The sequence below is a fragment of the Quercus robur genome, chromosome 12 (genome assembly GCF_932294415.1).
Source record: "Quercus robur chromosome 12, dhQueRobu3.1, whole genome shotgun sequence".
In the NCBI taxonomy this organism is placed as follows: Eukaryota; Viridiplantae; Streptophyta; class Magnoliopsida; order Fagales; family Fagaceae; genus Quercus; species Quercus robur.
Genome location: NC_065545.1, coordinates 9630973 through 9645402, shown reverse-complemented (window position 1 = coordinate 9645402; position 14430 = coordinate 9630973).

Here is a 14430-nt window from a genome sequence, read left to right as displayed (position 1 = left end):
TTTCGTCAAAATTGATATATTTTAAAATCTTAAAATTTAAGTAACTAGAACTTTGGACACAAGATTTAGCAAGGGTGTACATAGAATTATTAACTAGAGCTTTCTTCTTCTCTCTTGCATCCTAGCTCCTGCTATAGAATTATTAACTAGAGCTTTCTTCTTCTCTCTTGCATCCTAGCTCCTGCTCCCTTTTTTATCTTCATAGAATTATTACACTTCCAATGGAATTTTTCTTAAAACTGCAAAAGAATGGGTATAAGTTATGGTGCAACAAACCTTCTAGTGCTTGCTTTCAAATTTCTTGGGAATGAAAATTGAAATGTCTTTTTGGGTTTGACTATAATCATATGTTTGGCTTAGCTATAGATGCTTGTCACTTAAGGCTATTAGCTTGATGCTTAAGAAGAGCTTGACAATCTTATTAAGTGAGAAGGAATTTTGATTTTTAATAGAAATGGAATCAATTTGACCAACTTCGATCTCCATTCTGCTCTCACAAAGGTATACCCTTTTTCCTTTTCTATTTTTTTTTTAAATTTTATTTGGAAACTATGTTCGAAATGTTATATTTTCACCATATGCGAATCAGATTGTAACCATGTAATTTTTTTATTTTGAGTTTACGATTCTAATAAAGCCATTTAAAGGCATTTGCATTTTTTTTTTCCTAATAATGAATTTGGGTTAGTATTTAGTGAGAAGTTAAACCTTAAGTGTGTAAAATTTAGTTGTATTTGATTTTTTAACAATGTAGAGAAAATGTGAGTTACTTTGAATTTTACAGTAGTGAATTTGGGATATTTATAGGTATTGGAACAAGTGGGGTTTGAGGTAATTGATGGTGGAGAATGGAAGTTCTGGAAGTATGTGGAGGAAGCTGAGGTTGGACTAGGGCTGTCAATTCATACTATTTTCATTATGGGAAAACTGCTGGTAGGGGATCGAAATTTACTAGGTTTGTGTGTATATATATATGCTTTATTAATTTTTTTTTTAATTATCATATACAAGTTTAATTTGTTTTTTTTTTTTTGCAATGCTAAATATGAGGGATGTCTTCATTGGGTCTTACATTAAACACATTTGAGAAACAAACTATTTTTTTTTTTTTAGTGCTTGCTTTAAGAGCTTGTCTATTCATGCAGCGGTCTTTGGCACTTTTATACCTTGATTTAATTGTGAGAATTTCTTAATCACATGAAAAATTTCTAAGTGATGTCCACTTTAGTTATGCCTACAAATTTTGTTTCTTTACCTCTATAGTTTTACTTGTGTTTAGGATCAACAAAGTAGGGAGCTTTCTCAATGTCATGTATCTAAGCTAGCCAAGAAACTGAGGGTGAAGGTATGAGTGATGAGTTGGTACTTTTCACCCTTATTTATGATATTACTAAGTTCATTTGTATTATTGCTACTGTTGTATTTCTTTTGCAAGTTTAGTGTGAAGTTTTTTTTAACCCTTAACTACAATCTTGTTTTAGTCATTTAATTTTACCAATTATTTAGTTTTTATTTGTTGATTGTTTTTCAGGAAGAAGAGGTAAAATTGAAGCCTGTTATTGCATTTGATTGTGGTATGGTCTTCTTATAAGAGTTCTTTCAATGATTTTTAGTTACATCTTGATGTAATTGAGATGTGAAAAGGCTAATGCATTTAGTACTAATAACTGAACGGTTTTCTGATTTTGGTCCTTTCATTTCATGGCCTAAAATGTGGCCGTTTCTTTTATTAGTAGATTTTTAGGTTATGGGTCAAATGTCCTTGTCTCACCATCCTTATTGAGTATCTAGACTTGGCTACGTTATATATATATATTCCCCCCCCCCTCTTTTTTTGCCAACATGGTACTTTGCAGGGCATTTCTGTCAAACTGAAGGCTTTCATTCATCTATGTCAATTCATGTCTGGTTTCTTAGCCAACCATTTCGTCTGAAGTGGACCCAACTCATTGAATTTTATTTTTTGAGTGCTTAATGTAGCATTGACCAAGTATACTAGTACTAAAAATATAGCTAACATTTGCAAACAGCTAGTTCCAAATAACAATCTAAATTGACCTGAATGACAATAATGTATAAATACTATTATTTAATATGTAACATGCCTTTGCAATTTGACAATTAAATAATTTCTAACATTTTTATTCCTTTTGAATTGATGAGTGAGTTTTGCTCTTGACTTCTTGCAATCTTTTTTTTTTTTTTTAATTTCTTTTTTATACTAAAAATACTTGCATAGTGTAAGAGAGTGCAAGATTTTAGATACATCATCTATCAATATATATCCCAAGAGAGAAAGAGAGAGAGAGCTACAACTAGAACTAGAACTACAAGTCTGTTATGGCACGTCTAATTTATCAATATTTCAAACATGAATCAAGCAAGTGCCTTTAACAATGCTTCTATGCATTAATCTTTCCACTCAATTTAGTTGATAATTTTATTTTACTTTGTCATTGTATTTTTTATTAAAATAAAAAACAACTCAATTCTGACTGTTGGATTTGTTAAATTGCTAGATTAAACATTTGGTGGCTACTGCAATATCTTTAGCATCCCCTGTGGAGCAAAGGAAGGTAGCAACTAGTAAGTTAACCTCTCATTCTCTGACTACGTATGATTAAATTATTAAATAGCTCATGTTTACTGTGGAACAAATGCAAACTAGCAAAATATTGGAGCTTATCTTCTGGTTTGTATATCTTTTGTAAGGTTGAATTTATTCAACCATCTAATTGGCTTTATTCCGTGCCAAATTTACTTGTAATTCAGCATTTAGTAACCCTGTATTTAGGTGGGATTGTTGTAAGGGTAGTGAGTGAGATAGAGTGAAGATTGCTCAAGAGTGTGCAAGAAAACAGAGTGTCGCGGCTGGGACTCGCGGGTGGACTCGCGGCTTCAACCCGCCAGAAACTGCACACGTGCCAAGCATGCTGGAAGATGAACAGTCATGCTAGCTGGAGCACTACAGGACAAAACAGGACAACTGGCCATACGGTTAACTCGCGACTGGAACTCGCGACTTGGTCAAGCCGCGAGGTCAAGCCGCGAGCCACCCCTGTTTTGGAAAAACCTGACGTTTCACATTCCTTTTCACTCCAGTATAAATACCCTTTTAACCCACGATTGAAAGAGAGCTTCCAGAGAGAATTTTGAGAGAGAAACCCTAAAGAAAAACCAGATTGTTTCACCCACAATCTCTACCTTAGAGTCTCATCAAAATCCCTCACTCTCTTCCTCTCCATTGTCAAATCCTTGAGAGGCATTATACCAAACCTGGTTCTCATCATTATCATCTTTGTGAGACAGTCGTTTGGATTTCTGGGAAGCAGTTAGGAAGGAGCCAATCTTCATTGGTTGATGCTACGGTGTAGTAGCGGAATCCGGAAAGCTAGAAAAGAAAAAGGTTCAGCGCAACCTCGTTGGAGCAAGAAGCTTGGAGGGCTTAGGTGCATTGGGTAGATTAGGCTTGGAGGGTCTATTGCTATCCTTGTATCCCAACTGTATTTTCTAGTGGATTGATTACCGCTTGGAGGGCGGCGGAGAGGTTTTTCGCCGAGGTCTTCGGTTTCCTCTTCGATAACACATCTGGTGTTATCTCTGTGTTTGCATCTTCCTTCCTCTCTATCTCTGCCTTTACATTATCTGCTGTGGTTTATTTTGTTATGGCTTAGATAGTTGTTTAACCAATTTCATTTTATAGCATATGTTAAGTTTCCGCACACTTGTTGTTTGACATATTGCTTGTGTTGGTTAAGTTGGTTTTTGGGGGTCTAAACGTTCAAAAGTGTTTTTGTACACGTTTTTGAACTTTCATCTTTGTACACCTCTCCCTATTTTAGTTTATAGTTTGTTCTCTCAATGTACTTAGTTTAGTAGTTTCTTCTCTTTTTACCTGATTTTGGATGTGAAGTCACCTAATTTACGTCTTTTAAGTGATCTTAGTAGTCTATAATTTAGACTTAGATTTTGTAAGATTAGCAGCTCATTGTAAGTTTGAGTTCCTCTTTCTGGGAGCAAACCAATGAATTGCTCAAGGGAGAGTAAAATCTACTTCAAAATACCCTATTAGTATATAATTATATGTCAAATTTTTTGTTGTGGTGAGTTGTTGATTTGGAGCAAGTGGGTGGCTTGCACGGTGATATAAGGTGGTTTACTTTTCATTATTGGGAGTGTTGATTGTCTTGTGAATATTGTGATATTATTGTTCAACTATGTGTGAATTTATTTTATCTCCTCTTAGTAAATTCAAATATTCTACTGTGGTAGGTTGTTGATTTGGAGCAAGAAGGTTGTTTGCACGAAGATATAAGATAGTGTATTTTATTTTGGGAGTGTTGATTGTGTTGTTCCTATTGTGCTATAATTATTGATAATGAACTTAGTCATTCTTGCTGGAATTTCCTTAATAATTCTACCTTTTATGTGATCATCTAAGTTTACTTTTTATCTATTGCTACTTGAGTAATACTCATGCATTGGTGTGTTCAGTGATTAGCCCTAGGCAAACCAAGTATGGATCTAACTTGACTTAGACTTATATTTTTTAGTTTCGTGAACACTAGGTTCCTAGGTGATTGGAGTGGTCTAGCATCTTAAAGCTTTTTCAACATAAGCTATGGAGTCAAATTCAAGGCATTCTTGATTATTACCCATGATTAAGTTCAGATTTTTCATCATCGAGAAGTATATGTATGGCTCCTTTGGAAGAATGGGCATGGCAATTTATGGTACAAGGACAACTACTTAATGCCCTTGATGAGAGATTGAGGGCTAGAGGTGGGTTTGATGAGGGGAAGATTGAGTTGGATGAGTTAGAAAGTGAGGACATGGATATATATTTGCTCCAAAAAATGAAATCCAAGGATATGTGGTCTGAGTTTGAACAAAATTATGGCTCTTCATTATAGCCAACATTTGAAGATATTCTTGATTATTACCCATGATTAAGTTCAGATTTTTCAACATTTGAAGATTTTTCATCATTAATAAGTATTGTATTTGCTATTGTAAATAATTATAAGTAGATATATTTAATTTGTTGGTTTAATGTGGTATTGTATTTGCTATTGGAAAATATGAATTATGATTCATTACAGGTGTTATAAAATAAGTATTGAAAAATATGTATTTTAGGTACATTATAGGTGCTAAAATTTTTTTTTTAAAAAAAAGGACCTATACCAGCGCTTTTGAAAGCGCTGGCATAGGTCCTTTTAAATTATACTGATTCACGACCTATACTAGCTTTTGTGAGCGCTGGTATAGGCCTTTTAAATCATATAGATTCAAGACTTATACCAGCGCTTTTGAAAGCGCTGGCATAGGCTTTCAAAAGCGCTGGTATAGGTCTTGAATCAATATGATTTAAAAGGCCTATACCAGCGCTTCAAAAGCGCTGGTATAGGGCATATGCCTTTCCCAGCGCTTTTGAAAAGCGTCGGGACAGGTTCGTCGACCCTATACCCACATTCACTGCGCGGCGGTTTGAAGCGCTGGGAAAAAAAACGCCGGGATAGGAATTTTGGGAGAGAATAAAATAATACTTTTTAAGTTTACATCCTATGAACAATGAGGTTGCATATATGCAACTTCATTGTTCATAGGATGTAAAAAATTTTGGGTTTAAAAACCCAAATGGAGCATGGTTTTAAGGGTTTATGAGGTAAAATAGCTACTAGGGGTTTTTACACCCTTTAATGCTAGTGCTCTAACTTGGCACTTTATACACTACAAGGTACACAGATTGAGATAGACATTTATTGACTATAGTTGGGGGTGGATTGAATTATTATTTCCTATATGTTACTATTACTATTCATTTTCCATTTGAAACCAAACTAAAAGAAACCACATGGAGAGAGATAGCCAGCTACTGTTTGCTAATGGTAACTATCTTGCCTTTTCTTCTTATCTCAACAATTTTCAGTGTGTTGGGTTAAAATAGATTTACCCCGATTAATTAATTCAATTTCCTAAGTTAATTACTTATTCAAATTACATCCAAATTACGTAGAGGTGCAATCATATCACCAAACTAAATTAAATGCAATGAAAAATAAATTTGACATGGCAATTTAATCATGATGGGGAAAATATTCGCAAACAAAAACCCCACTAGGTGAATTTTAGGTGACTACTCCTGAAGAATCCACTAATCAAGAATCAAGCGATTACGATTATAAAGAATCTTATCCAAATCAGACTATTCCAAATTACCAACCTATAGTTGAATCTATTGACCTATACTAGCATCAGCTTCAATACCCAATTTGACTTGTTTTTGTAGAGACTTCTTATTTGCATGGATCACAAGACGTGACTAACTCCTTTGCATGAATCACACTATGGGATTAACTCCGCAGCAATCTTTTTTATTGTTGTAGTTGATTTGCAGCAGTTTCACACAAAAAACACCAATAAGATCTTTAATTATTGGTTCCAAAGACTTTGCTTGGTACAATTCTTAGTTGATGCCAATTGGGTTTATGCTAATCGAGTTTGTACAATGTAAAATTTGGGTATTAATTCTTTGTTGGTGAGTAGTCGAATTCAGTTGCTGATGTGCTGCCTTTCGGTCAGGTAGATGTGCTGTCTTTCGGCCAAGTTGAATGGAAGAAAATTTGGAGTTTATCAATTCCAAATAAGGTATGAAATTTTCTTTCGAGAGCTTGAAAAAATTCTATCTATGTGAAGACAACTCTGGTTAGAAGGAAGGTACTTACTGAAGATGTTACTGATCATTGTCATCGATCTTCTGAAGATATAGTGCATGTTCTTTAGCAATGTCCTTGTATCTTACTAATCTAGGATTCATATTCAGATTCTAGGTGGGATTTCCAAAGAACCTCTACTTTCACTAGGTTTGGGGACTTGGTTAAGTTTTTCATTGATAGAGGGAAGAATTTAGAGCTTTTTGATGTTCTGGAGTGGACAATCTGGTATAAAAGAAATCTTCTTCACACATTGGACAAATCTTTTCCCATCACTCAAGTTCTACCCAATGCAGTTTCGTCTCATGCAGATTTTCTTCGTACTTTCCCTAATGATTTGCCAGCTCTTAATCCTCTTGTTTCATCTAGAGCTATGTGGATTCCTCCTCCTCACTTGATGTTCAAAGTCAACTTTGATGGTGCTGTGTTTAAGGAGGAAAATAAAGCTAGTATTGGGGTTGTGATTCAGGATGATCTTGGACAGGTTATGGCCTTGATGTTTGAAAATATTTCTTTACCTTCCTCAGTTGATGAAGTTGAAACTCTGGCTACTGTGAGAGCCTTAAATTTTTCTCACGAAGTGGTTTATTCTTCCATTATCCTTGAATGTGACTTAGAGAGTTATAAATTCTTGGAGAAGTGAGGAAACTTCATTTTCTTCTTTTGGTCATTTGCTTGAGGATGCGAAGGTTTTAGCAGAATCTTTTGCTGGTTTTATTGTATCTAATGTTAAGAGACAAGGAAATTCTATTGCTCATAATCTTGCTAGATATGCTATACATGTTAATGACTTAAAGGTGTGGATGAAGGGTGTTCCTTTACATCTTAATGCTATAATTGTTGCCGATTTGACGTCTTTTCTTTAAACAACCTTCTTATTCTAAAAAAAAATCTGGGAAAAAAAAAAATTTCTTCTCCCTATTAATTCACAATTATTGTTAGCTATACTTAGTTCAACATTTCCCCTCTCTCTTTGACTCTTTATCTCCCCACAACTCTTTGCTTTACGGTTACACTTCCCTCTTTCTTAATTATATTTTAACTATTCTTCTTTCCATCTTATTTTGTATAAATTTGGTATCATTTCTCCCATTTAATCTATAGTTTACCATACAAAAAAATGTGAGTACTCTCTTTCTCTTATTTATGTTCATGGTTTTTTTGTGTTAGTGTTGTATTTTTTTTTTTTTTTTTTAATTCCCATCACAAAGTCTTCTCTCTCCTTCTTATATCTTTGGTTGGATTTCAGTTCGGGTTAATACTTAGTGTTTTTGGAAAAAAGGAATTTAAATTTATTTCAAAACATAATTTACATGGCTATGAGTTTGAATGTTCATTCCAATTGATTGTGCAATAAATTATTATAAAATTTATTTTTTATTCCTTTGGTTTAATTTTAATTTTGATTAAGATAACATTGTAATTTTTTAATGAGTTTTGATTATTATGATAATCTTTTTTATTCTTTAAGAGATAAGAAATTTGAAGAAAAATTTTGAAACTTATAAAGGCAAATATAATACACAATAACAAAAGTTAAAAGAATATGAATCACCTCAAAAAATATTAATCAAATTCACCAAAAATAATAATTTGACATATTTATAGAGATAAAAAGATTATAAATAAATACTTAAATAAAAAATTTATTTTATATTTACACCTCATTAGAAAATAGTTATAGAATCCCACGTAACTCGTGGGATTGCGACTAGTTATTCAAAAACAAATGATTCTTTCGTGTGTGTATGTATGTGTGTGTATATATATATATATATATATATATATTCTTGCATACACACAATTCACAATGGTTGGCCCTATCCAACACCAAAAATTGGTATTGTGTGCAGCATTAAAAAAAATATATTCGTACTAGCTAGGTATACAAATATTTGGTCTTACGGTAGACTAAGTAAACTACAAGAGACAACCACTTGAGCCATTGTTTGATTTATGGACTATATGTAAATATGTAATATATATGGAAGGTGGATTACTATTTGTACTTTGTAGATATGTTCTAGGTATGCCTAGATATTTGATATTAATGTTGACTGAATCAACTATAAGAGACAACCACTTGAGCCATTGTTCGATGAGAAACGATATGTCCACAACATTTTTGCAACAAATCCTAAGTGGTAGGTTGTTACTGATTGTTATTGTTGGGGCAAAAAAGTAATTTTAGTGTTAGGTTCAAATTTGAACCAATAACAACTAATCACCTATGATTTGTTGTGAAAATGTTGTAAAAATGTTGTGGACATAGCATCTCTCTTGTTCGATTTATGGACTACATGTAATATATGGAGGTGTATTGAGTATTTGTAAAATACTCTTAGTAAAAAAAAAAAAAAACTATATATAATATATAGATGTGAATTGAATTCTTAATTCCTAAACTATTGTATTATTCATTTTCCAATTCAAACCAGTGTGAAAGGAAAACAGATGGGGAAGATTCTATCCCAGATGACAACTATCTTGCTCTTTCCTTTTCTTTTAAAAAAACTCCAGGTCAGTTGTCCTAGCCACATCAGCATAAAATGAGTATATATTGGGTACCTTAATTTTGCAGCATTCAAGAATATTCGTACAAGGTATGTATGCATATATTTGGTCTTCATGTAGATCTTAGTCAGCTATTAGAGACAAATACTTGAGACATTGTTTGTTTTGATAGGCCAAGAATGTATTGACCCCTTTGGTAAATTAATCAATTAATTAGCCAAGTGAAATTAATTAGATTCAATTTTATGCAATGAGCGTGGTAGCACAAACAAATTACCAACTAAGTTAAATGCAGCGGAAAATAAATTTGACACAGGTGATTTGTTTACGAATGGGGAAAACCACGGAGGCAAAACCCCACTAGGTGAATTTAAGGTCATAACTCCCGAGAATCCACTATTATCAAAACAAGCGGTTACAAGTAAAAGGAATCCTAGTACCTAATACCAACCTACAGTTGAACCCTTACCCCAATACCTAATTGGACTTGTAATATAGTGGTAATCTCTCATTTCAATGCACGGCTCTCGGTACGTGACTAACCAATGATGCATGGATCCTAGTATGTGAATAGCACACCAACTTGAGGAAGATTGTAACACCCCATAATTTTGATACCAATTTAATTCTTATACGTAAATTAAAAAGGAGGCCCATAATTAAATGGATTTAATTGATTTGGGCCTAAGATATTAAAAATAAGATAATTATTATGGAATATGAAGCCCAAGTGAGGTAGCATAAGTAAATATATGGGTCTTGATAAGCTTTTAAAAACCCTAGCCTTTTACCTCTTAAGATACACGTGTGTATATATATAAGATTTTCTTTGTTTTAGCCGCAACACATGGTTGAACAACTTTTTTTTTTTTTTTTTTTTTTTTTTTTTTTTTTTTTTTTTTTTTTTTTTTTTTCTGCTTTGTAGCTGAATGTGAGATTGCTACAGGTATGGTTTCCTTTAGCTCTAAATTTAGGGAGTTGAATATTCAATGGCTAGACTTGTCCCACGTTTGCAGGAAAGAGCTGTGCTTGAAATTACTTTAGTAGCTAAAAGGATAATAGGCATCACTTTATAAAACCTAACCTATCAATATATTAAAAGAAAAAGGACTTCTAGGCATATGTTTGACTTGTCAATCTCCACCTATCCTTATATTAATGGAGAAGATGACTTATTGTTATTATATTGGAGTAAGAATGATGCATATAACCTTTTTGTTTTCCCCGATCTTTATCATTAGATATAGTCTTGACCTTTCAGCCACTAGCAGGTTGAGATGCCTTCTTAAAACAAGAAATTTCCAACAAAGAAAATATCTAGATATTTCTTATACCCTTCCCAATGACATCAAATAATGCTTTCATTATCTTTCTATATTAGCAAAGAAAACGTCCACTAACTAGGACTGAAATTGGGCAGTAGAGAGGGAAAAGAAATTTGAGCAAAACTAGGCCCTACATATAGTTTGAATTAAAAGGCAGCCCCAGTACCGAAATCAGAGTGGCATAGAGAATCTAACATCTCCGTAGGCTTTAATATTGATAGATTAAACTATTTAAGTGTGAAAACTGATTTTAAGTGGGAAATTTGTGTATTGATGAACCTATTTTTGGTGTTTCTATGTTCTAATTCTATTAATTTAGTGTGACTCAACGGTGGTTGATTTCATATTTTGCAAATAAGAGGTAAGTGGTGTTTACTAATTTTGGGGGTTTTCCCAAAACAATTTTGATTATTAAACTATCTTATATCAAAGTAATATGTTGATATTATATATATAAATTGATATTTTATAAATGTTTGATGTGCACATTGACTATTCGTTTTATGAAAAACTTATAAATTTATTTAAACTTGTATGTGTGAATATATCTTTATATTTTTGAGAATTTTGAATGGATTATATTTTTTTGAGCATATTGAATATGTTTTGAAAACCGATGGCAAATTGTGATTAAAAGCTCAATATTGTATTCAGTCCTTAGTAAGGGACATTCATACTGCAGCTAGTCCTTAACAAGGGACGGTCCCAGAAAAGGAGACAATGCACATTTGATAACTCCTTAGCAAGGAAGTATACTATTAAGGATCCTAAAAGGAAGCTCCTTAACAAGGGAGTGCACTTTTAGGTTCCAAAGGAGCCATCCTTAAGAAAAGCAATGAAAAGGAGGTTTTAGCCCTAAAAGGGGATAGCACAATCCTGTCAACAAGGCGTAAACGTTGACCATGAGAAAAGCCTAGAAAATTGTTTATATGATGGTATTGATATATGTATTACAATGGCTCACAATATAAAGATATATATATATATATATATTTATATGAAGTAGTTGATGATAAAATATTGATGAGTTACAAGTTATGAATTTGTTGTAAGAATTATTTATTTGAAAGGTTTGTTCCCACACCCCAATGTTAGTGAATTCCACTTATTGAGTGATCTCACCCCCCCCCCCCCTTTATTAGAGGGATTATTGGAGTAGAGGTTTTGGGAAGACAACAGTTATGAATTATTTTGTGGAATTGAGGATTTTATTATTATTTTTATGGCATTAAACATTGTACTGGAGAATTATTTTGAGGATGTTTTATCTTTGGTGGATTAGAGCTCTAACATTTGTGATGAGATTTTAGATTGCTAGTTGCTTTTATTTAATATTTTTTATGGATTACTTAGATCGAATAGACTTTTATTATTTATGATTTTAGGGCGTTACAAACATGTTGGCTGTAAAGTTCTTCAATTCATCCAATAATGAAGATCAAAACGCTCCTTTGTCACAAAACCCTTGGTGCAAAGACACAGTAGCTTCTATAGAGAGAAATATGAACTAGGGCAAATTGTCTCCAGTTACAATATGCATGTATAATCACTTTGCATCAAGTTGCATCATCATGTGACGGCCCTTAAAATAATCCTTATATATGTCAGGGTTGTGAGAAAAGAAACTCTACACAAATACACATGGATATGCGTGAAATCAGATTTGAAAATTCTAATTTCATAATTCTCGACAAATACAGCTACTTTCGAGCTTCTTACAAGCTTCAGCATTAAACCTTGATAGATATGATTCTGTCAAGCTATCTGTCAAGTTTTAATGAACAACACTTTTTCATTTGTTTCTTAGACAGATTTGCATGGCTTTAATACTAAACTTGAACTCTTGTTCCTTGAAGTACTAAACCCATTTTAGATCTACCTAATTATAAGTAAAGTGCATTTTATCAAAGGATTAGCCAATTTACATCACATATGTTTCTAACACTTCTCACATATGTCCTAACATGTTTTATTGACTATATATAATATGTGGCAAGAAATGACTATTTATAATAACAAATCTATTTTTTTTTCCATTAATCCTTCTTTTGCTGCTTAATATAACATTGCAAGTGAGGTTTTAGATGGTGTTTGCTCTAAAACACATGGATGCTATCTCAATGCAAAGAACTTGGACAATTTTTTGAACACATCAACTAAGTAAATCATAAGTTAAAGTTTCCCAGTTGTAGTTAATCATGTGCCTTTTTTTCCCCTCAATTGTCAATCATTAGGAATATTTTCTATACAATATGGGTTATTTATTTATTTTTATTATTAGATATGAAAATTTAAATTTAGGACCATTAAGTATTTAGGTTCAAAAAAGTGAGCCAACAACTACTGCTCCTGTTTCTCCTCATCTCAAACTGGATATGTCACGGGCCTTTTTTTCAAAGCCACCAATTATACATGCTTGAACATTATTTTTAGAGATAGTCATGGTTCTCCTATTACAATCCATACTAAATTAATTCCATGCCAAGGAAACCCATAGTGGATGACTACCACACTCTATTGGGAGCATTACACTCATGTCATGAACTGTGGATCAGGGATTTGATTGCGAAGTTTGCCAACTCATAGTTGCTGACATCAATTGAGTTGCAAGAACCATGTTTGAAGGAAATTTCTGACGTGTTAGAACATATTTATGTTGTAGTAAGCAAGACATATATCCTATAGGACAGTTCTAGATTGTGTAATAAGTCAGCGAACATGTTGGCTGTTGACTAATAATGCTAAGGAGTTAAGGGTACCCTCAGCTTGGGTTGAGGAAAGCCATCTTTTCTCCTCTCTATTGTACACTTGGAGGTATTGAGCTTGTGTCGAGAATCCTTCATTAAGTCTCAATAGATGCTAGTGTCAAGCTTCACTGAATTAGTTTTTTTTTTTTTTTTGATTCAATCTTCATAACTTTAATGATACCACTTGTAAAGTAAACTTCACATACTTCTTGATACATTAAACTCAACTTAGATCTACCTAATTACAAGTAAAGTGTATTTTGTTTAAGGATAAACCAATACATAGAAAATATGACCCTAACATATAGATGTGAATTAAATTCTTAACTCCTAAATGACTCTAGTATTCATTTTCCATTTCAAAACAATGTGAAAGGAAAATAGATGGGGAAGATACTGTCCCAAATGGCAACTATCTTGCTGTTTCCTTTTCTTTTTAAAAAAGTCCAGTTCGGTTGTTGCAGCCACATCAACATAGAATGAGTATATACTAGGTACCTTAATTTTGCAGCATTCAAGAATATTCGTATGACATATGTATGCATATATTTGGTCTTCATGTAGATCTTAGGGTCTGTTTGGATACCGCTTATCGCTGAAAACTGAAAATTGAAAACACTGTAGCAAAATAATTTTTAAATATGTGAATAGTGCTGTGAGACCCAATTTTAAAGAAAAATTTGCTGAAATTTGTACTTGCGGGTCCTATAAACAGTGCACGGGACCCACAAAAAAAAAGTAGCCCATTCACAAACGCAAATGCATTTTGTATCCAAACTAACACTTAGTCAGCTATTAGAGACAAATACTTGAGACATTGTTCGTTTTATTGACTATATCTAATATGTAGAAGGAAATTGACTATTTATAATATATGGAGGAGGATTGAATTCTTAGCTCCATTTGAATGATTCTTATTCTATATATGCAAAGTTCTTTGAATATACACAAGTTGTGACTTTTCATCCTTAGGAAAGATATATACTCAAGAATGCTTCATTTTTTTTAAAAAACTATTTCCTTCCAAACAACTTCCAAAAAAACATATTTAATATTAATACTCAAGACAACATCATAACTTGGTAATGGCAAGTCTCTTGTTTTTTGTTGACTATATATGGAGCTGAG